At 47.1% G+C, this 22,318-nt stretch overlaps 1 protein-coding gene and 1 long non-coding RNA gene across 2 annotated transcripts in view; both read right to left on the bottom strand.

Annotated features, from left to right (window-relative positions):
- Positions 1 to 22,318, bottom strand: part of CHST13 (carbohydrate sulfotransferase 13) — an 841,732-nt gene that overhangs the window by 554,638 nt on the left and 264,776 nt on the right. The gene's annotated exons all lie outside the window — the stretch shown is intronic.
- Positions 1 to 22,318, bottom strand: part of LOC137531638 (uncharacterized) — a 38,929-nt gene that overhangs the window by 15,614 nt on the left and 997 nt on the right. The gene's annotated exons all lie outside the window — the stretch shown is intronic.

A 22,318-nucleotide genomic window follows, 5' to 3' on the forward strand; every position in this document is an offset into this window, starting at 1 on the left:
CGCTTGCAGGAAGCCTTCCCTGAGCCATCCACCCCCACTGTCCAGCCAGCACAGAGGCAGCAGCAGGTGCCTGCATCCACCAGCAGCAAGCACACGCGCACCACAGACCTGCTGTCTCTGACCCAAGAGCTCTACATGAGTGTAGAGCTGCCAAGGACTAGAGAGGAGGTGCCTGCAGCAGAATCCTTCTCCAGTCACAGGCAGCGCTTGACCCGCATGGTGGCTGACTACATGGGGTCCTTCAGTGGGCTTGACAGCGTGGCCCCTGTTGATCCCATGGAGTATTGGGTCAAGCACCTGACGATCTGGAGCGAGCTTGTGCAGTACGCCCTGGAAGTGCTCTCCTGCCCCCCTTCCAGCATACTGTCAGAGCGTTGCTTCAGTGCAGCCGGTGGAGTCATCACTGAGAAGCGATCTCGTCTGTCTCACAAGTCTGTGGACAGACTGACAAAATGAACCAGGCTTGGGTGGAAGGCGAATTCATGGCCCCTGTTGTCGGCGAGAGGGGGACATGAAGTGACGACTGGCACACACACATACACCTGCTGCTGCTACTGCTGTTGTATTTCATCCTGCTGTCTGTGTGTTTCCACTGCCAGGGAACACATTACAAGGTGCTGCTGCCCATGCGCCACCAGCTATTACACTCAAAAATAGCTGCATACAATTTGAAAAAAAATAATAATTTGTAATTAATTTATAGAGTTGTCCGGGTTGAAAACTGTGCTGTCCCAATTGTGTATTGGACACAATGTGGGCTTCACGACCGCTGTCTGGAACCTCATGCTGTGTATTTACGGCCCTGGAACCACCGCTAGGACCCAGGGCCTACTATGTCTCGCTGCCTGCCCTCCTGCCTGCTGCCAAATGCCAGTCTGCCACACACTTATCCTCCTCACGCTGCCTGCTGTTATATTTCCTCCTGCTGTCTGTGTCTCCTCTCCACTGCCAGGGAACACATTACAAGGTGCTGCTGCCCATGAACCACCAGCTATTACATTCAAATATAGCTGCATTCAATTTGAAAAAAAAAAATTGTAATTAATTTAGATGTGTCTCCGGGTTGAAAACTGTGCTTTCCCAATTGTGTATTGGACACAATGTGGGCTTCACGACCGCTGTCTGGAACCTCATGCTGTGTATTTACGGCCCTGGAACCACCGCTAGGACCCAGGGCCTACTATGTCTCGCTGCCTGCCCTCCTGCCTGCTGCCAAATGCCAGTCTACCACACACTTATCCTCCTCACGCTACCTGCTGTTATATTTCCTCCTGCTGTCTGTGTCTCCACTGCCAGGGAACACATTACAAGGTGCTGCTGCCCATGCGCCACCAGCTATTACACTCAAAAATAGCTGCCTCACTGCCTGCATTATTTTGAAAAAAAATGTAATTATTTTAGAGGTGTCCGGGTTGAAAACTGTGCTGTCCCAATTGTGTATTGGACACAATGTGGGCTTCACGACCGCTGTCTGGAACCTCATGCTGTGTATTTACGGCACTGGAACCACCGCTAGGACCCAGGGCCTACTATGTCTCGCTGCCTGCCCTACTGCCTGCTGCCAAATGCCAGTCTGCCACACACTTATCCTCTTCACGCTGCCTGCTGTTATATTTCCTCCTGCTGTCTGTGTCTCCACTGCCAGGGAACACATTACAAGGTGCTGCTGCCCATGCGCCACCAGCTATTACGCTAAAAAATAGCTGCCTCACTGCCTGCATTATTTTGAAAAATTTTTTTTAATTATTTTAGAGGTGTCCGGGTTGAAAACTGTGCTGTCCCAATTGTGTATTGGACACAATGTGGGCTTCACGACCACTGTCTGGAACCTCATGCTGTGTATTTACGGCCCTGGAACCACTGCTAGGACCCAGGGCCTACTATGTCTCGCTGCCTGCCCTTCCTGCCTGCTGCCAAATGCCAGTCTGCCAGACTGCCACACACTTATCCTCCTCACGCTGCCTGCTGTTATATTTCCTCCTGCTGTCTGTGTCTCCTCTCCACTGCCAGGGAACAAATTACAAGGTGCTGCTGCCCATGCACCACCAGCTATTACACTCAAAAATAGCTGCATACAATTTGAAAAAAAAAAATGTAAATAATTTAGAGGCGTCCGGGTTGAAAACTGTGCTGTCCCAATTGTGTATTGGACACAATGTGGGCTTCACGAGCGCTGTCTGGAACCTCATGCTGTGTATTTACGGCCCTGGAACCACCGCTAGGACCCAGGGCCTACTATGTCTCGCTGCCTGCCCTCCTGCCTGCTGCCAAATGCCAGTCTGCTACACACTTATCCTCCTCATGCTGCCTGCTGTTATATTTCCTCCTGCTGTCTGTGTCTCCACTGCCAGGGAACACATTACAAGGTGCTGCTGCCCATGAGCCACCAGCTATTACACTCAAAAATAGCTGCCTCACTGCCTGCATTATTTTGGAAAAAAAATGTAATTATTTTAGAGGTGTCCGGGTTGAAAACTGTGCTGTCCCAATTGTGTATTGGACACAATGTGGGCTTCACGACCGCTGTCTGGAACCTCATGATGTTCATTTACGGCCCTGGAACCACCGCTAGGACCCAGGGCCTACTATGTGTCGCTGCCTGCCCTCCTGCCTGCTGCCAAATGCCAGTCTGCCACACACTTATCCTCCTCACGCTGCCTGCTGTTATATTTCCTCCTGCTGTCTGTGTCTCCACTGCCAGGGAACACATTACAAGGTGCTGCTGCCCATGCGCCACCAGCTATTATGCTCAAAAATAGGTGCCTCACTGCCTGCATTATTTTGAAAAAAAAAATGTAATTATTTTAGAGGTGTCCGGGTTGAAAACTGTGCTGTCCCAATTGTGTATTGGACACAATGTGGGCTTCACGACCACTGTCTGGAACCTCGTGATGTTCATTTACGGCCCTGGAACCACCGCTAGGAACCAGGGCCTATTATGTCAGTCACATCTCACTGCCTGACACACATTACTCCTCCTCCTGTAGCTGCATTGAGCTTCTGCTGTCTGTGTGCTGCTACCACTGCCAGGGAGAACAGAAAAATAACTATTTTCTGCTGCCACCTGCCCACCCACTCTCCTACCGAGTAACGACCGACTATTACCACACACCACACCACAGCAGCTAATATAAAGGTGCCTGGTCTCTTTAAGTGACGGGCCGTTCTGCCGACAGGCTGATAAGGCTGGTTTTGACTGATCCGCCGATCAGTCAAAAACAGCCTTATCAGCCTGCCAACAGACTGTACACACGGGAGCCACTGAGCTCCACGACTTTCAAAGTCGCACAGAGCTCTGTCTTCTGAAGCTAATTATCTCAAGTGTATCTAACTGTATCGCTTTTTTTTCCTGCAGAGGACAGTTCAAAAGTTCACAAGACTGCTCTGTAAAATCATTTGGAATGCTGAGTAGTGTGTAAACTGCAAATATTAGAGAATGATGCAATGTTATAAAAAAAAAATTATATAACTGAAAATAAAAATATGAGAATATTTTCTTTGCTACTAATGTTCTAGTAATTATCCGTGCTATACAACCAATTCATTATATCATCATTGTTTTCCGCTTCAGTGTCTCTTTAAGAGATCTCTTTCAGGATGAAGTAATAATGGGTTTACTTGGATCCACTAAAAAATCCCTTTATACTAAAGACTGAATTACTCTAAATAGAGTTTGTATATTTGTATTCACACTATGTATACTCTTCTAATAAGGAACTGTTATTTCTTGAATGTTCCATTTGTCACAACATAACCACTTGATGTCACCATTCTTTAAAAAAATAATAATTAGTAGTTTGTATATATTTGCAGTTACACAGTAAGTACAATCTAAAGTGGTCCACCATTTCATTATTATGCTAATTGACAGCCCACAACCACTTTGTGTCACTACTTAGTATGCATTAATGTATAGGTACACCTTTTAAAGAGACACTGAAGCGAAAAAAAAATATGATATAATGAATTGGTTGTGTACTATAAATAATTACTAGAAGATTAGCAGCAAAGAAAATATTCTCATACTTTTATTTTCAGGTATATAGTGTTTTTTCCAACATTGCATTATTCTATAATATGTGCAGATTACACAACACTCAGCATTTAAAATGATTCTTTCAGAGCAGTCTGTGAAGTAATGACCTCTCCTCTAGTAGAGAAAAAGTAAACAGTACACTTACAGTTGAGATAATAAAAGTCAGATAACAGCCCTCTCCACGACTAACTTAGTCAGAGAGCTTAATGGCTTGTTTGCATAGAGATAACAACTGGAGTTTCTCAACTCTTCCTGTACTGGAAACAATTAGACTGATGTATCTGATCTTAATGTTTTATTTCTTAGCTGTACTACACATACAAATCATAATATCATAATTTTTGTTTTCGCTTCAGTGTCTCTTTAAGCAGTTGTAAAAAGAGGCTGTCATTTCTTTAGTGCGTCTTTAGTGTGTCACTTTGTATTTGCATGGAAGAAAAGACAACACAATTTTGTGTGCATGTATTGGCAATTGCAAAGCATCCAGTGATGAAGGGGGTCTGTCATTTATTCATCTCTTACTTCATGGAGACAAAAAGGCATTTATGAACACATTCATAAGGTCTTCACACAGCTCTTTCCTCTGCAGCTCATTATGTCTTGCATTATGTCGATACTTACCAGGGGCTTCCTCCCGCCCTATAAGCACGTCTGAGTCCTACGCTGTCCTCCTGCGGTCTACTGTTCAGCCGCAATCAGCCCCAGTAACAAGCTCTCACGCATGTCCAGTAGACCTAGACTGACGCGTAAGAGGATCTGGGAAAGCCTCAGAACCACCTAGAGGCTTTCCACTACCAAGGTAAGTATCTAACTTCATCAAAGCGATTCAGGTGCACTTTAAAAGCCAACAGGAATCCAACACAGCAACATTAGACTGCCCTCTTCTGTCAGTAGAGGTGCTTAAGTACAGCAGTAAACCACCACTAGATCCATTCACAGATCCTTTTTGACATGATGAGATAAACATGTGTATGTACAGTGCAAAACATATTAATAACAAAGCTATTTTACTTGTTTTATTTTGCTTGTTTTATTTTGCTGCCTGAAAGAGTTAATTTTTAGGCGTGGAAGTGACAGCTTCTGTCTTGACTGTACCTTGTCGGGAATATAGTAGCCATCACTGATAAGCAAATTACAGCCATAAAAGTTTTACAACAAAGTTTGTTTGCAAAAGTTTTAAAACTTCTGAGGGCAGAGGGAGATAGAAAAAGGTCAATGGTTTATTTATTTTAATTTAGGGACACTTAATAGGCTGACACTGAGCAGAGACAACAAAACATTCAATCTACTTTGTAAATGTTTAAATATAAAATAAAACCATGTGATATCTAAAAAAGGGTCATTTTTAGGAGTAGGGGGGATAAATACTATTGTTTATCTCAACAGTTTGTTTTCACCTCGGATTCACTTTAACCGAAAGGATGTTACGTTTCTGGAGTTTGAAGGACAGAATGCACAGGCCATTGTTAATCCATAAATTAAGGAAAAGAGGGTTGTTATACATTGAATATTATTATCCACAAAACAGACAGCAGACCTGGCACCGATTTGCACTTTTCCAAGAGTTTCCTTTAATCCAGTGGATGCAAGCAATACATAGAGAGTAAGTAGGTGGTCGGCCTAACAGCCGTTTCGCAGGTTGCCCTGCTTCTTCAGAGGCAACCTGAAGAAGCAGGGCAACCTGCGAAACGGCTGTTAGGCCGACCACCTACTTACTCTCTATGTATTGCTTGCATCCGCTGGATTAAAGGAAACTCTTGGAAAAGTGCAAATCGGTGCCAGGTCTGCTGTCTGTTTTGTGGATAATACTAAGGTGTATGAGACCTAGAGCACGTACTAACCAGGGTCCAGCTGCTGTGTTCCAGGAATCATTTGAGTGCCAGTCCCACTACTGTTTCTTTGCTACACATTGAATATTATATTAGATACTCTCTGAGCAAACTGTTTTATGCCTCCCAGATGCTCCACATAATTGCCTGAGGAAGCGGATACACCCACAAAACGCATTGCAAGTGGAGTCTTTATCATTATTGCTGTTTTTTTTTTTTTTTATTAAGTTCCGCTTTTTGAATCTTTCACGACCTATGTACGAATTTTTTGTGATAAGTCCACCACTACCTCCTTTTTAAATGTTTTATTCTTATTGGCACCTCTGTATCCTCAATATCAATCCCCAATGACACCCGTGGCTTTCCAGGTGAATCAATTATTTCTTTGTCTCCAACTTTTGGATCTGTGGGTCGATCATCGTTTTACTCAATAAACTGTTCAGAGGTTGTTGTTAACTTGTGATAAAAATATTAATTATATTAATTTACCCTTTTCATAATGATTTTATTTTTTTAAAACCGGGAAATTGAAAAAAATGTGAATGGCTTCGCGTTAGTGGTTTAATTGGGACCCAGGGACCTCTCTCTCTCTAACAGAGAGGATTTCAGAAGTTTGCAAGTCAAAGCAATTTGAAGAGATCATAATACTTAGATCATTAAGTACGGAGCATCCTTCTCCAGTTAATTGCCATTGTGCGCTATGACGATGTGAACTGAAGAATCACAGGCCTGTGTTGTATAACGAGCAGACAAAAGGTGCTCTGCAGGATTTTGTTTGTACTCATAAAATGTTAAATGTGCACAGTGATAGCAGCCGTTTGTGAGTCATACACATACTATGGGAAATATTCAAAGTCTTTATAGCGCAAATACTCCATCTGTTCACTAGAAACTGTAATGTGAGAACATGCAGTTTATCAATCCACTAGAGATTGGCAACATCATATGGTCTACCTATTCATTAGAGAACAGTGACATCACTGAAAAAGCCACCAGCCTGTTCACTAGAGACCAGTGATGTCGCTAAGTAGCCTGTCCATTAGAGCTGTGTCATCACTGAGAATACTAACCATCAGTTCAGACACCAGCGTTGTCACTCCGCTGCACCAATAGGCAGAATTCTCAGGGAAGTCACATATCTCATGTGACTTCCCTGAGAATTCTGCCTATTTAATACAGACTGTGGGCCAGATTTATCAAAGCATTACTGACAGTTTTTTCTTCTTAAACTGTTCTAACCAGTAGTGGAACTGTTCTGCATGATAATAATAAGAGTCTTAAATCCCGATTAAGAGTGACAGTTTAGCGTGGATTTCTAGAGCTGCACTACAGTTAAGAAAAGTGAAAATCCATCCCTAAACTGCTTCAGATTAATGCTGGGAATACACGTTTCGTTTTTGCCTTCGTCTTAGCCTTCGATTCGTTCAGTAAACGAATCGAGTGTTGAAAACGTATGTGAAAATAGTCATAATCTCATTATAGTTTCGATTAATAGACCCCAAAAACGAACGACTAGTGATCGAACATGTTTGATATTATCTCTCTTTATCCATCTAATCGAGCCATTGGTAGGCTTGATGGCTGTTCAGATCGATTATATGTTCGTTTATGTTAGTCCGTCCCTGTAAAAAGGGACTTTCGTTTCGTTTCTTTGCAGCCTTCGATCATTGGAAAAACAAAACCATCAGAATCGAAAAAAAAAACCGAAACCGTGGGTGATGATATTAACCGTACGTTCGATTATTTCGGGAACGAAAAGGACAAAAGGCACAATCGAAACGAAGGCTAAAACGAAGGCAAAAACGAAACGTGTATTCCCAGCATAAGAAGTGCTTAATAGCAGCTCTACAGGTAGTGCAGCAGTGCAGGCTAGGCATGATTTGTGAGGTGCTCTTCCTCCCTGCTGCCAGGTAACATGTGAAGCTGTTCTTTGCTTAACCCTTCCAGTGCTGGGCATTGATGCAGTACAGCAGATGAATTGGTCACCGCAGCAACAGCAATTCCTCTCACACATTGCACTGTCTGAGAAACATTCCTAACTCCTCCTATTCCTAACAGTTCAAGAAGGAAACTGCTCTATCTAGTGATTTCTTAAGATGTCTGAGACAGTTCTGCACGGATTTCTAAAATCCTACCAATATTTAGTCTCAGACACTCTTGATAAATGTCCCCCAATGTACATAACTCAGAAGGTACTTTATCCTCTTTCTAGAAACTGATAGCATCACTGAAAATGTAGACTAGCCATCCATTTTATAAACCTAATGCCTGCCTTGCATTCTACTTTTTGATTGAATTAACATAATTGAGAATGCAGTCAAGCAGGTGTGTTACAATAGACCCTGCAAGGGATGCAGGGGGAGACAGGAAACGACTACAATTGTTGAAGGGGTATATGATAACTGTACTTTGCTAGGGGAGGGACATTATAACTGTATGTTTAATAAGAGAGCGTGATTGCGGTACTTGTTGTGGGTGTGTGGGGGCAGCAAAGCACACTGAAGGCAGGATTTCAAAATTTCTTATTTCGCAATTCAGAGCTGAAAGTCGAAATTCTGGGGCATAAATTCTAAAAGTTTAACAAAATTAACTTTGTGTAATGCACAAATGTAGCAAAAAAAAGTCTACTGAACGTGCTCAATAATTCTATGCAAAAAATCTAAAATTCTACGCAAAAATGCAAAAACCATATTAAATCTTATGCTTAGTGTAAAAATGTATTTGCAATAAATAGTTTCACAATTTCACAATGCAAACTGAGAGTCTGGGAAATTTGGAATTTGTTCGGAATCCCGTGGGAAATTTCGGAATTTCGTCGGATTCAGAATTCAGCAATTCTGGCCAACCCTAGAATTGGCAGAAGGGAGACATGATGGCTGCACTTGTTATGAGGGACACATCATGGCAGTATTGTACACTGGAAGGGCAAGAGGAGGGAACATTAGAGCTAAATGCAAACATCTCCTCTCTGACAAAGTGGTCATTATGACCACGTAATGCATGGGGAGGACACCATTTCTATACCACGGCACTGCTCATATGAGAAATGGCCCGAACCTCCGATTTTAGGTTCGCAAACCGCGAACACAAACTTTCGCGAACCGCGATAGACTTCAATGGGGAGGAGAACTTAGAAAATGAGAGACAGATGTTTCAAGGGGTCTAACACCTGGAGGGGGGCATGGCAGAGTGAGATACACGCCAAAAGTCCCGGGGAAAAATCTGGATTTGCCACAAAGCAGTGTTTTAAGGGCAGAGATCACATTGAATGCTAAATTGCAGGCCTAAAGTGCTTGCATGTGATACATCAATCAGGGAGTGTAATTAGAGTACTACTTCACACTGACACACCAAACTCACTGTGTAACGCACCGCAAGTGTTTGTGTAGTGACAGCCGTGCTGGACTGGTGGTCACCATGGCGAGAGTGCAGGCAGTGGCGGTTTTCAAGCCCATATGGTCTCCGGGCTATGGTAGCTCAATGATAGAACAACAGTGACTGTCCAACTGATCAAATTTGGTCTGTCCACAATGAAGCAACAATCTTATTATCTTGAGTGTGCCACCCCCCTGAGAAACTCATATAGCTGGCGGTCATTGCTTCATTGTGATACGCAAGCCCCTTCACCGTGGCAAGGTAATGATCATGAAGGGGGATTAGCATATGTACATGCCTTTTGCTTTGTTGTTGCATTTGCAGTGCAGCCAGAAAAATTAGGCAGGCATGTACACGCACCAGAAAAATTAGAATAGCGGCCGCTGCTAGCAGCGGCCTTAAAAATTCAGGAATTCACCTGGAGTCCTGGACCCTGTTGGTGGTAGCAGAAAAGGCAGTCAAGCGGCCTGCAGGCAGAGATGCTGTGTGGGGACCGACTTAGTCTTGAGGTAGGCAGTCACATGGCGTGCAGGCAGAGATGCTGTGTGTGGGGACTGACTTAGTCTTCGGGCGGGCAGTAGCCCTCCGGGAACCATGCCTCATTGATTTTGATAAAGGTGAGGTACTGAACACTTTTGTGACTTAGGCGACTTCTCTTGTCAGTGACAATGCCTCCAGCTGCGCTGAAGCTCCTTTCTGACAGGACGCTTGAGGTAGTGTTGGGCGAACAGTGTTCGCCACTGTTCGGGTTCTGCAGAACATCACCCTGTTCGGGTGATGTTCGAGTTCGGCCGAACACCTGACGGTGCTCGGCCAAACCGTTCGGCCATATGGCCGAACTAAGAGCGCATGGCCGAACGTTCCCCGAACGTTCGGCTAGCGCTGTGATTGGCCGAACGGGTCACGTGGTTCGGACCCGAACGCGCTCTGATTGGCCGAACTGTCACGTGGTTCGGGTAAATAAATACCCGAACCACGTCATATCTCCGCCATTTGTCTGTGGGTTTAGCTTTGGGTAGGCAGGCAGGGTAGTTCGCGCTCCAGCCACGCTAGCCAGGGTCCCCCCCAGTCATTGTGTGTCGCTGCTGGGAATAGTAGTACACCGCTCGCTCAGCATTCTGTTTACTGCCACTCTGTGTACCTCGCTCAGCCACACTATATAGCATTCTGTTTACTGCCACTCTGTGTCTGCTGGGAATAGTAGTACACCGCTTGCTCAGCCACACTATATAGCATTCTGTTTACTGCCACTCTGTGTACCTCGCTCAGCCACACTATATAGCATTCTGTTTACTGCCACTCTGTGTCTGCTGGGAATAGTGGTACACCGCTCGCTCAGCCACACTATATAGCATTCTGTTCACTGTTCTGTGTCTGCTTGGAATAGTGGTACACCGCTCGTTCAGCCACACTATATAGCATTCTGTGTACTGTTCTGTGTCTGCTGGGAACAGTAGTACACCGCTCGTTCAGCCACACTATATAGCATTCTGTGTACTGTTCTGTGTCTGCTGGGAACAGTAGTACACCGCTCGCTCAGCCACACTATATAGCATTCTGTTCACTGTTCTGTGTCTGCTGGGAATAGTGGTACACCGCTCGCTCAGCCACACTATATAGCATTCTGTTCACTGTTCTGTGTCTGCTGGGAATAGTGGTACACCGCTCGCTCAGCCACACTATATAGCATTCTGTTTACTGTTCTGTGTCTGCTGGGAACAGTAGTACACCGCTCGCTCAGCCAGAGTATATAGCATTGTGTTTACTGCCACTCTGTGTACACCGCTCAGCCAGACTATATACCATTGTTTACTGACACTCTGTGTACACCACTCAGCCACACTATATACCATTGTTTACTGACACTCTGTGTACACCGCTCAGCCAGACTATATACCATTGTTTACTGCCACTCTGATTCTGCTGGGAACAGTAGTACACCGCTCGCTCAGCCAGACTATATACCATTGTTTACTGACACTCTGTGTACACCGCTCAGCCAGACTATATACCATTGTTTACTGACACTCTGTGTACACCACTCAGCCACACTATATACCATTGTTTACTGACACTCTGTGTACACCGCTCAGCCAGACTATATACCATTGTTTACTGCCACTCTGATTCTGCTGGGAACAGTAGTACACCGCTCGCTCAGCCAGACTATATACCATTGTTTACTGACACTATATAGCAGACTATATAGCATTGTGTGTACACCGCTCAGCCAGACTATATGCCATTGTTTACTGACACTCTGTGTACACCGCTCAGCCAGACTATATACCATTGTTTACTGACACTCTGTGTACACCGCTCAGCCAGACTATATACCATTGTTTACTGCCACTCTGATTCTGCTGGGAACAGTAGTACACCGCTCGCTCAGCCAGACTATATACCATTGTTTACTGACACTCTGTGTACACCGCTCAGCCAGACTATATACCATTGTTTACTGCCACTCTGATTCTGCTGGGAACAGTAGTACACCGCTCGCTCAGCCAGACTATATACCATTGTTTACTGACACTATATAGCAGACTATATAGCATTGTGTGTACACCGCTCAGCCAGACTATATACCATTGTTTACTGACACTCTGTGTACACCGCTCAGCCAGACTATATACCATTGTTTACTGCCACTCTGATTCTGCTGGGAACAGTAGTACACCGCTCGCTCAGCCAGACTATATAGCATTGTGTTTACTGCCACTCTGTGTACACCGCTCAGCCACACTATATAGCATTGCGTACTCTGCCAGTCAGTGTGTATATTGCTGGGATCAGTAATACTCCACTCACCGTCAACCACTATATGAGCTCAACATGAGTTCCCCAGAGACCTCCGCTGTGAGCAGCACTCCCAACAACAGCAACAGCCAACGCCCCACGCAAGCTATAACATCCACCCCAGCAGCCAGTGGTCAGCAGCAGCCCTCCCCGGAGGAGAACGTTGTGTCCATCAGTCCGTCGCCAGAGCGATTAATGAGGGCTGCCATTGAGGAGATGATGGGGCCTGATGTGGAGGAGGAGGTCTGGCTCAGGCCAGCATCCCAAGTTAATGTTGAGGACGATGAGGGGTCTGTGTCTGGGGATGTTGGGGTGGCAGAGGTGGTGGGTGGGTCAGACTCAGGAGAAGAGTTGTATGATGAGGATGATGATCGGGACCATCTGTATGTGCCTCAGAGTCCGACCCCGGAAAACATGTTGTATCGTGTGTTTAGGTACTAAAATCTGCGTTCCCTCCCAGTAGTGTTGGGCGAACAGTGTTTGCCACTGTTTGGGTTCTGCAGAACATCACCCTGTTCGGGGTGACTATATAGCAGACTATATAGCATTGTGTTTAATGCCACTCTGTGTACACGGCTCAGCCACACTATATAGCATTGTGTTTACTTCCACTCTGTGTCTGCTGGGAACAGTAGTACACCGCTCACCCACCACTGTATAGCATTGTGCTCTGTGTCACTGCTGACAATAGTGGTACACCGCTCACCCACCACTGTATAGCATTTCTGTACTGCCACTGTACTGCTGCCAGTCAGCGTGTACTTTAAGGATAAGTGAAATGAGGAAGAAATCCGGTGAAAGAGGGAGGGGCAAGGGAAGAGGTGTTTCCCCTGACGGTTCACGTACAGGCCACAGGGGAGCACCCAAGAAAACCCACTCAATACTGCCCATGTTGTCCAGGACAACAACCCTCACAGATCCAAAAGAACAGGACCAGATAATTACTTGGATGACCTCTCAAGCGTCCAGCAGTGGGTTAAGCAGCACCAGCACATCACGCACGAGGTCCGAGTCCTCAGCCAGTTAAAGTCTGGGCTTTCTTTGAAGACTGCACTGAGGATGTTACCATGGCGATTTGCAAGGTGTGCAAGACCCGCCTGAGCAGGGGGAAAAGTATTAACAACCTCTCCACCACCAGCATGAGCCGCCACATTCTATCCAAACATCCCACTCTGTGGGCAAACGCGGCAGGACAGGGTACCACCAGCAACACTGCCTCCCTTGGGTTCACCAGACTCACCACCAGACCCGCCTCAGCAGCAGCAGTAGCCCAGCCATTGCGTGGTTCACAACATTCACAAACATCAGACGATGCTGACACTGTCACTTTCCGGACTAGTGCTCTTGAGGTCTCCCAGTGTTCATCAAACACAACAACCAACAGCCCTTCGGTGTGCAGCGCTACGGTTGAGTTGTCTGTTTCTGAGATGTTTGAGCACAAGAGGAAATTGCCAGCAAATGACCCCCGGGCCGTGGCAGTAACAGCCAGCCAGCATAGCCAAGCTTCTGGCCTGCGAAATGCTGCCATATCGAGTGGTGGAGACAAACAGCTTCAAGGGCATGATGTCAGTGGCCATCCCACGTTACGTGGTTCCCAGCCGCTACCACTTTGCGCGCTCTGCAGTGCCTGAGTTGCATGAGCACGTGGTCAGCTAAATAACCCGAAGCTTGAAGAATGCCGTTGCCTGCAAGGTTCACCTCACCACTGACACCTGGACGAGTGCGTTCGGCCAGGGTCGATACATCTCCCTTACCGCGCACTGGGTGAACCTTGTGGAGCCTGGCAGCGATTCCTCACCTGCTACGGCGCGGGTGTTGCCCACGCTGCAAACAGCTGGATAACAACAGCAGCACCTACCTCTCTGACTCCTTCTCCTCCAACGCATCTCAAAGCTGTACCTCATCCGGAAATGCTAACCCAGCACCAGCAGCAGTAGGATCGTGGAAGCAGTGCAGCACAGCTGTTGGCATGCGTCAGCAAGCGTTGCTGAAGCTGATCTGCCTTGGGGATAAGCAGCACACAGGGGAGGAAATTTGGAGGGGAATAAAGGAACAGACGGATTTGTGGCTGGCACCGCTGGACCTGAAACCGGGCATGAAGCTAGACACCTGGCACGAACTGGCAATGTACGCAATAGAGGTGCTGGCTTGCCCGGCAGCCAGCGTTATGTCGGAACGCTGTTTCAGTGCTGCCGGAGGCATCATCACAGATCGGCGTATCCGCCTCTCCACAGAAAATGCAGACCGTCTGACTCAAATTAAAATGAATCAATCCTGGATTGGAAACGACTACGCAACACTCCTGGACCCCAACCAAGTAACATGACCGATGAACATCTGGGATGGTTTAGCGTTTCCGGTCCCTGTTTATTGAACCTCTCATCTGTATTACATTTATGACTGCATGGCGGCAAAAAGCATTGCTGCTATATCCGCACGCTTTTTGTCCTCATGCAAGGCCTGGGTTGTTGTGTCTCACAAAGCGTGGCCTTCTCCTCCTGCGCCTCCTCCTGTTCCATCACGTGTGCTGCTGCTGCTGCTGGGTTACCGTTGCCGCGTGGTCCCTGTTTATTGAACCTCTTATCTTTATTACATTTATGACTACATGGCGGTACAAAGCATGCTATCCGCACGCTTTTTGTCCTCATGCAAGGCCTGGGTTGTTGTGTCTCACAAAGCGTGGCCTTCTCCTCCTGCGCCTCCTCCTGTTCCATCACGTGTGCTGCTGCTGCTGCTGCTGCTGGGTTAGCGTTGCCGCGTGGTCCCTGTTTATTGAACCTCTTATCTTTATTACATTTATGACTACATGGCGGTACAAAGCATGCTATCCGCACGCTTTTTGTCCTCATGCAAGGCCTGGGTTGTTGTGTCTCACAAAGCGTGGCCTTCTCCTCCTGCGCCTCCTCCTGTTCCATCACGTGTGCTGCTGCTGGGTTAGCGTTGCCGCGTGGTCCCTGTTTATTGAACCACTTATCTTTATTACATTTATGACTGCATGGTGGTACAAAGCATGCTATCCGCACGCTTCTTGTCCTCATGCAAGGCCTGGGTTGTTGTGTCTCAAAGCGTGGCCTTCTCCTCCTGCGCCACCCTCCTCCTGTTCCATCACGTGTGCTGCTGCTGGGTTAGCATTACCGGTCCCTTTTCCTGGAACCTCTTATATGTATTACATTTATGACTGCATGCCGACAAAAAGCATGTTACCTGTGCAAAGAAAACAGACATTTCCCGCATTTAAAAGACAGTTTTCCCTTTGAAACTTTAAAATCGATTTTCTCAAAAACTATAAGCTCTTTTTGCTAAATTTTTTTTTCCTCTTGTACCCACTCCCAAGGTGCACATACCCTGTAAATTTGGGGTATGTAGCATATAAGGAGGCTTTACAAAGCACAAAAGTTCGGGTCCCCATTGACTTCCATTATGTTCGGAGTTCGGGTCGAACACCCGAACATCGCGGCCATGTTCGGCCTGTTCGGCCCGAACCCGAACATCTAGATGTTCGCCCAACACTAGCTTGAGGCAGGGCAAGACAGAAATTGAATGGCAAATTGGGACAGCTCTGGTCACAGGTCAAGCCTGCGCACCCAGTAGTCCAAGGGTTCATCGCTGCTCACAGTGTCTACATCCGCACTTAAGGCCAGGTAGTCGGCTACCTGCCGGTCCAGGCATTGGTGGAGGGTGGATCCGGAAGGCCTAAGGCCTAAGGTTGGACTAAAGAATGTCTGCATGTCAGACATCACCATGAGATTGCTGGAGCGTCCTATCCTTGCCTGCGTGGACATGGGAGGAGGATTACTGGCAGTGGTCCCGTAATTGCGTTGTGCTGTGACATCACCCTTAAATGCATTGTAAAGCATAGTTGCCAGCTTGTTCTGCAAGTGCTGCATCCTTTCTGCCTTCAGGTGAGTTGTTAACATCTCCGCCACTTTGTGCCTGTACCGAGGGTCTAGTAGCGTGGCCACCCAGTACAGCTCATTCCCCTTGAGTTTTTTTTTATATGGGGGTCCCTCAACAGGCTGGACAGCATGAAAGACGCCATCTGCACAAAGTTGGATCCAGACGTACTATCCATCTCCTCTTGCTCTTCCTCAGTGACGTCAGGTAAGTCATCCTCCTTCCACCAGCCATGAACAATACCACGGGAACGTTGAGCAGCACAAGCCCCCTGTGACACCGGATGCGGTTGTTCTTCTGCCGCCGCCTCCTCCTCCAAAGAAACACCTTCCTCATCATCCAAGTCTGACTCCTCTTCCCCACACGACTTTTCCTCCTCCTCCTCCCCCTTCTGTGCTGCCGCAGGTGTTGAGGAAACATCTGGTTCTGATGAGAATTAATCCCACAACGCTTCCTCCTGTAACAGTTCCTGTTCACGCTCCTTCTCAGCTTGATCCACCACTCTACGTACGGCACGCTCCATGAAGTAAGCGTACGGGATCAAGTCGCTAATGGTGCCTTCACTGCGACTTACCAGGTTGGTCACCTCCTCAAACGGCCACATGAGCCTGCATGCATTTCGCATCAGTGTCCAGTTGTTGGGCCAGAACACCCCCATCTCCCCAGAGTGTGTCCTTTTACTACAATTGTAGAGGTACTGGGTGACGGCTTTCTCCTGCTCTAGCAGGCAAGAGAACATAAGCAGGGTCGAATTCCAGTGAGTTGGGCTATCACAAATGAAGCTTCTCACCGGCAACTTGTTTCTCCACTGAATCTCAGCAAAGTGTGCCATGGCCATGTAAGACCGCCTGAAATTACCACACAACTTCCTGGCCTGCTTCAGGATGTCCTCTATGCGTGGGTACTTTGACACAAATCTTTGAATGACTAGATTCAGCACATGTGCCATGCAGGATACATGTGTCAGCTTTCCCAAATTCAAAGCGGAAATAATATTGCTGCCGTTGTCACACACCTCTCCAGCTGGTGCGGGGTCAGCCACTGATCCACCTGTTTGTTAAGATCAGCCAGGAGAGCTGCTCCAGTGTGACTCTCCGCTATGAGGCAAGACATGTCTAAGATGGCGTGACACCGTCGTACCTGGCATGCAGCATAGGCCCTGGGGAGCTGGGGCTGTGTAGCTGGAGAGGAGATGGCAGCACCAGTAGAGTTGAACTGCCACTCAGCCAAGGAGGAGGAGGATGACAACAGCGAAGAGGATGTAGCTGGGGGAGAGGAGGTGGCAGGAGGCCTGCCTGTAAATCGTGGAGGTGTCACAAGTTGGTCCGCTGCACAGCCACATACTCCCTGCTTGCCAGCGGTCACCAGGTTGACCCAATGGGCTGTGTAAGTAATGTACCTGCCCTGACTGTGCTTGGCAGACCAGGCATCCGTGGTCAGGTGGACCCTTGACCCAACGCTGTGTGCCAGAGATGACACCACTTGCCTCTCAACTTCACGGTACAGTTTGGGTATCGCCTTTTTAGAGAAATAATTGCGGCCTGGCATCTTCCACTGTGGTGTCGCAATGGCCACAAATGTACGGAAGGCCTCAGAGTCCACCAGCTTGTATGATAACAACTGGCGAGCTAACAGTTCCACCAAGCCAGCTGTCAGACGCCGGGCAAGGGGGTGACTGGCAGACATTGGCTTCTTCCGCTCAAAGATTGCCCTCACTGACACCTGGCTGCTGCTGTGGGCAGAGGAGCAGGAACCGCTCACGGTGAAAGGCGGAGTGGAGGAGGGAGGCTGTGATTGTGAAGGTGCAAGGGAGAAAGCGTCTGAAGATGATGCACCTGAAGGAGGAGAAGGAGGGTGGCTTTGCTTTTGTGTGCTGCTTTTCCTCAGGTGCTCTTCCCATTGCAGTTTGTGCTTTTTCTGCAGGTGCCTTCGTAAGGCAGTTGTCCCTACGTGGGTGTTGGCCTTTCCACAGCTCAATTTTTGGTGGCAGAGAGTACAGATGGCAGCGTTCTGATCTTTGGCATACACACTAAAAAATGTCCACACCGCTGAGCTACCCTGGGGTGTGGGCACTATGGTGGCCTCAGTAGCTGACGTTGAAGGGCATGTTGGCTGGCTGTCCTTAGGTGGCGATACATGGCGCCGGACACTGCCACCAGCTGTTTCTGATGACGAGCTCCCCCTGCTTCTTTCAGCAGCTCGTCTCCTCCTACTCCTCTCTGACTCCCCCTCTGAACTGTCCCCCTGGTCATCATGTCTCTTAGGATCCCACGTGGCATCCGTATCATCATAATCATCATAATCATCCTCCCCAGCTTCGCTTGCCTCAGACACCTCATAAACTGCACCAACAGCAGGTACTTCATCATCCTCCTCCTCACAACTTACGTCCATAGTTTCACCTAACTCAGACATATGAGGTGGTGTAACTCGCTTAGCGCCTTCATCTTGTTGTAACAAAAATGGCTGTACATCAGTGATTTTCCCACCAAATAACTCCTGCGAAGTGTCAAATGCAGCGGAAGTGGTGCTAGTAGTAGCGCTGGTGGCTGTGAAAGATGAGGTGTTCTGTGTTAAATAGTCAACCACGTCCTGACAATCTTGGGAGTTGATGGGACATGCCTTCTTCTGAGCACTGTACTTTGGGCCAGGGCCGCACAAAATCACGTCAGCACGACCTCGAACAGAACTGCCGGGTGGTTTTCCTCTGGGTCTGCCCCTGCCTCTGCCTGTTTTGTCAATATCGGGGGGGATGAAGTGAAAGGTATGCACTGACTTGACTAATACAATGTGCAGTCACACAGGTGCAGTGAAAGGTGTGCAGTGACTGGTATTACAATACAATGTGCAGCTGTCACACAGGTGCAGTTAACAGGTATGCTCAGAGTGGTATATTACACAGTGTGCGGTCACACAGGAAGTGTGAACAATTATGCAATGACTGGTATTACAAATGTGCACCTGTCACACACAGACAAGTACCGGACAGGCACAGTGACACTGCGTGCGCTCACGTAGGTAGGTGCGTGCACTGACTGAGGTGAACAACAGGTAGGTTTCTGCAGTGATGGGTATTACAATGTGCACCTGTCACACACAGACAGGTACCAGACAGGCACAGTGACACTGCATGCGCTCACGTAGATAGGTGGGTGCACTGACTGAAGTGAACAACAGGTAGGTATATGCAGTGATGGGTATTACAATGTGCACCTGTCACACACACAAGTAGTCACTGAATGCGCTGGGCCTGGCAGTGGCATAGCACGAATTACCAAGGCTGTCTATGCAAAACAAGTGTCAGTGACACACACACACAAAAAAAAATAGATCACAAGAACAAGATTAGCCCTCAAAAGAGCTGTTGAGGGGTGCTTCAAGAATCAGCAAGGAGCAAGCTGAGAAGCCTTCAAGAGCCTAACTAAGCTTTCCCTATAGCTCTCTATACAACAGCTCTCCCTTCTCTAATTATTGCAGGCACACGAGTGAGTCCAAAGCCTGATGCTACCTGCCTTTTATAAGGGGGGAGTGGCTTCAGGAGGGAGTGTAGATTGATTGGCTACAATGTGCCTGCCGACTGTGATGCAGAGGGTCAAAGTTGACCCTAATGATGCACTATGGGGGCGAATCGAACTTCCGGAAAAGTTTGTGTTCGATCGCGAACGCGAACCACCACAGTTTGCCGGTTCCCGTTCACCGGTGAACCATTCGGGCCATCTCTACTGCTCATAAAGCTTCATTTACTCCAGACGAATTGAATACGGGTAACCCATGGGCGTAACTACTGGGGATGCAACCCCATCGGCCGCAGGGGGGCCCAGGGCCCCTATGGGGCCTGCCAGCCGTGTATGTGTGTGTGTGGGGGGGGGGGCGCTGACGCCCTCCTGATTGTGGGACCCCCCAGCCAGGTGTGGAACTTCTTCCGCCGCAGCCTGCAGTCACCCGGGAGGCAGAGCAGGGCTACAGCAAGATGGCTGCTGAAGCCCTGCACTGGAGACTATTTGTGTCTCCAGTACAGGGCTTTGGGAACCATCTTGTCATAGCCCTGCACTCTGCCCGTCAGCGCGGGAGATGTGCTGCAGGAGGATAGTCGAGGAGCTGCACGCCCGATGCCGGGAGAGGAGACTTCTGTCAGGTGAGTGAATTGTTTTTTCTTTCTGATGCCTGCTGCCCACATTGTGATTTTCTGGTGTCTGCTGCCCACATTGTGATTTTCTGGTGTCTGCTGCCCACATTGCGATTTTCTGGTGTCTGCTGCCCACATTGCGATTTTCTGGTGCCTGCTGATCACATTGCGATTTTCTGGTGCCTGTTGCCCACATTGCGATTTTCTGGTGCCTGTTGCCCACATTGAGATTTTCTGGTCACTGCTACCCACATTACGATTTTCTGGTGAATGCTGCCCACTTTACGATTAATTTCTGGTGACTACTGCCCACATTACGATTCTTTTCTGATGACTGCTGGCTGCTACCCACATTACGATTCTTTTCTGATGACTGCTGGCTGCTGCCCACATTACGATTATTTTCTGGTGACTGCTGCCCACTTTACGATTATTTTATGGTGGAATGCTGCCCACTTTACGATTATTTTATGGGGAAATGCTGCCCAATCTACGATTAATTTCTGGTGAAATGCTGCTCAATTTATGATTAATTTCTGGTGAAATGCTGCTCAATTTATGATTAATTTCTGGTGAAATGCTGCCCAATTTAGGATTAATTTCTGGTGAAATGCTGTCCACTTTACAATCATTTTATGGTGAAATGCTGACCATTTTACAAAAAACATAGCTGCATTAGGATTATTTTCTAGTGAAACATTGCTGCATTAGGATTATTTTATAGTGAAACGCTGTTCCATTACGATTATTTGGTGCCTATGGGGGGATCCCATCCTCATTTTCGCAGTGGGGCCCAGTGATTTCTAGTTACGCCTTGGGGTAACCTGCCTTTACATTAGACACCCTGCCATTGCCTCTTGCTACTAGCAGCCAGAGCCATATCAATATTACCTCATAGAATTGTGCATAATTTGTAATCAGCTCTGTTTCTTCCTGTGATTCTTGTATGTACCTATGCATATGGATGGGAGTTACACTATATATGTACTCATGACCCAGGGCATCTCCTGGGGGTTAACTCAAAAGACAACTGAAGTGAGAGGGATATGGAGGCTGCCATATTTATTTCCTTTTAAAGAGAATCTGTACTGTGAAAATCTTACATAAATAAACATACCAGCCTGTTTGTTGTCTTCTCCTAACCCCCTCTGTGACATTTTCACAGCACCCGCTGCTTTCCTGGTGATAAAATCACTGTTTTATTCATTGTTTTTGTAAACAATGAAGAAAGCTGCCAAACAGGATATACATCATCAGAGCAGGTGCCTGTTTGCTGCGGCTCCTCTCAAACCTGACTTGATTGCTGGAGTGTTACTCCAAGTGTTGCCTTAGCTGCTTGTCTGAGCTCTGCACTGATCTCTCTGCACTCACAGCTGTTTGGAATGTCTGTGACTGTGACTCATACAATCACAGGAGAGCCTGTAGGGGGCGTGCAGGGGGTGTGCATAACTTCTCCCTATCATAGCAGAGACAGTGCATTCCTCTTTGGCTCGACAAGGCTTGACAAGGCTTGACAAAGGAAAGAAGATTAGATATACTACAGAGACAGTGCAACTAGAAAAGGCTGCAGTAAGTCAGACCACATTAGAACAGGTATAGGAACTTATAGGATAGAAGAAACAAGGCTGAAATTTTTGCATTCTGGGTCCATCTCACTCAGCGTTGGGTGTGATGATTCACAGAGAGCCTCATGACCCTGATCCAGCCCTTCATCATGTTAAACTCCAAATACTGATTCTCTGCCAAATCCCAGATGGAGAGAGAGAGAGAGAGAGAGAGAGAGTAGCTTTGCTTCCTGTAATGAGATAAGGATCTTATCTTTCTCTTGTAAATGTCCCTATATTCTCCCAGTGGCTTGGGCTGACACTGTTTGAATTGATCTGTTGCATGTACTTAAAGTGAGTTAAGTCAATTAAAGTGATAGAATTCCTTTTCATGTCCCAGTATGACCACATCACTTGGCAAAGGCAACCACATCTCCTTACCTTATGGCAACAGCTCACTACTTCATATTGAAGACATTCTCCTGTAGCAATATATCTACAGGCATTACACTCACACAAGAAAGTTTGATAACAGTGCATTTGTCATTTTTTTCAGTTTGTCTTGTTTCTTGTATTCTTGCAGGTGCATGGTGGCAGCCATATGTGCCTGACATACTTGCATGCTCTGCTTCTTGCACATACGGCACAGTACTGTCATGGTTATATGCTGTATAATGAATTATCAAACGTAACCTAGCTCCTAGGCTCCCCCCTG

The sequence above is a fragment of the Hyperolius riggenbachi genome, chromosome 9 (assembly GCF_040937935.1).
Source record: "Hyperolius riggenbachi isolate aHypRig1 chromosome 9, aHypRig1.pri, whole genome shotgun sequence".
Lineage (NCBI taxonomy): Eukaryota > Metazoa > Chordata > Amphibia > Anura > Hyperoliidae > Hyperolius > Hyperolius riggenbachi.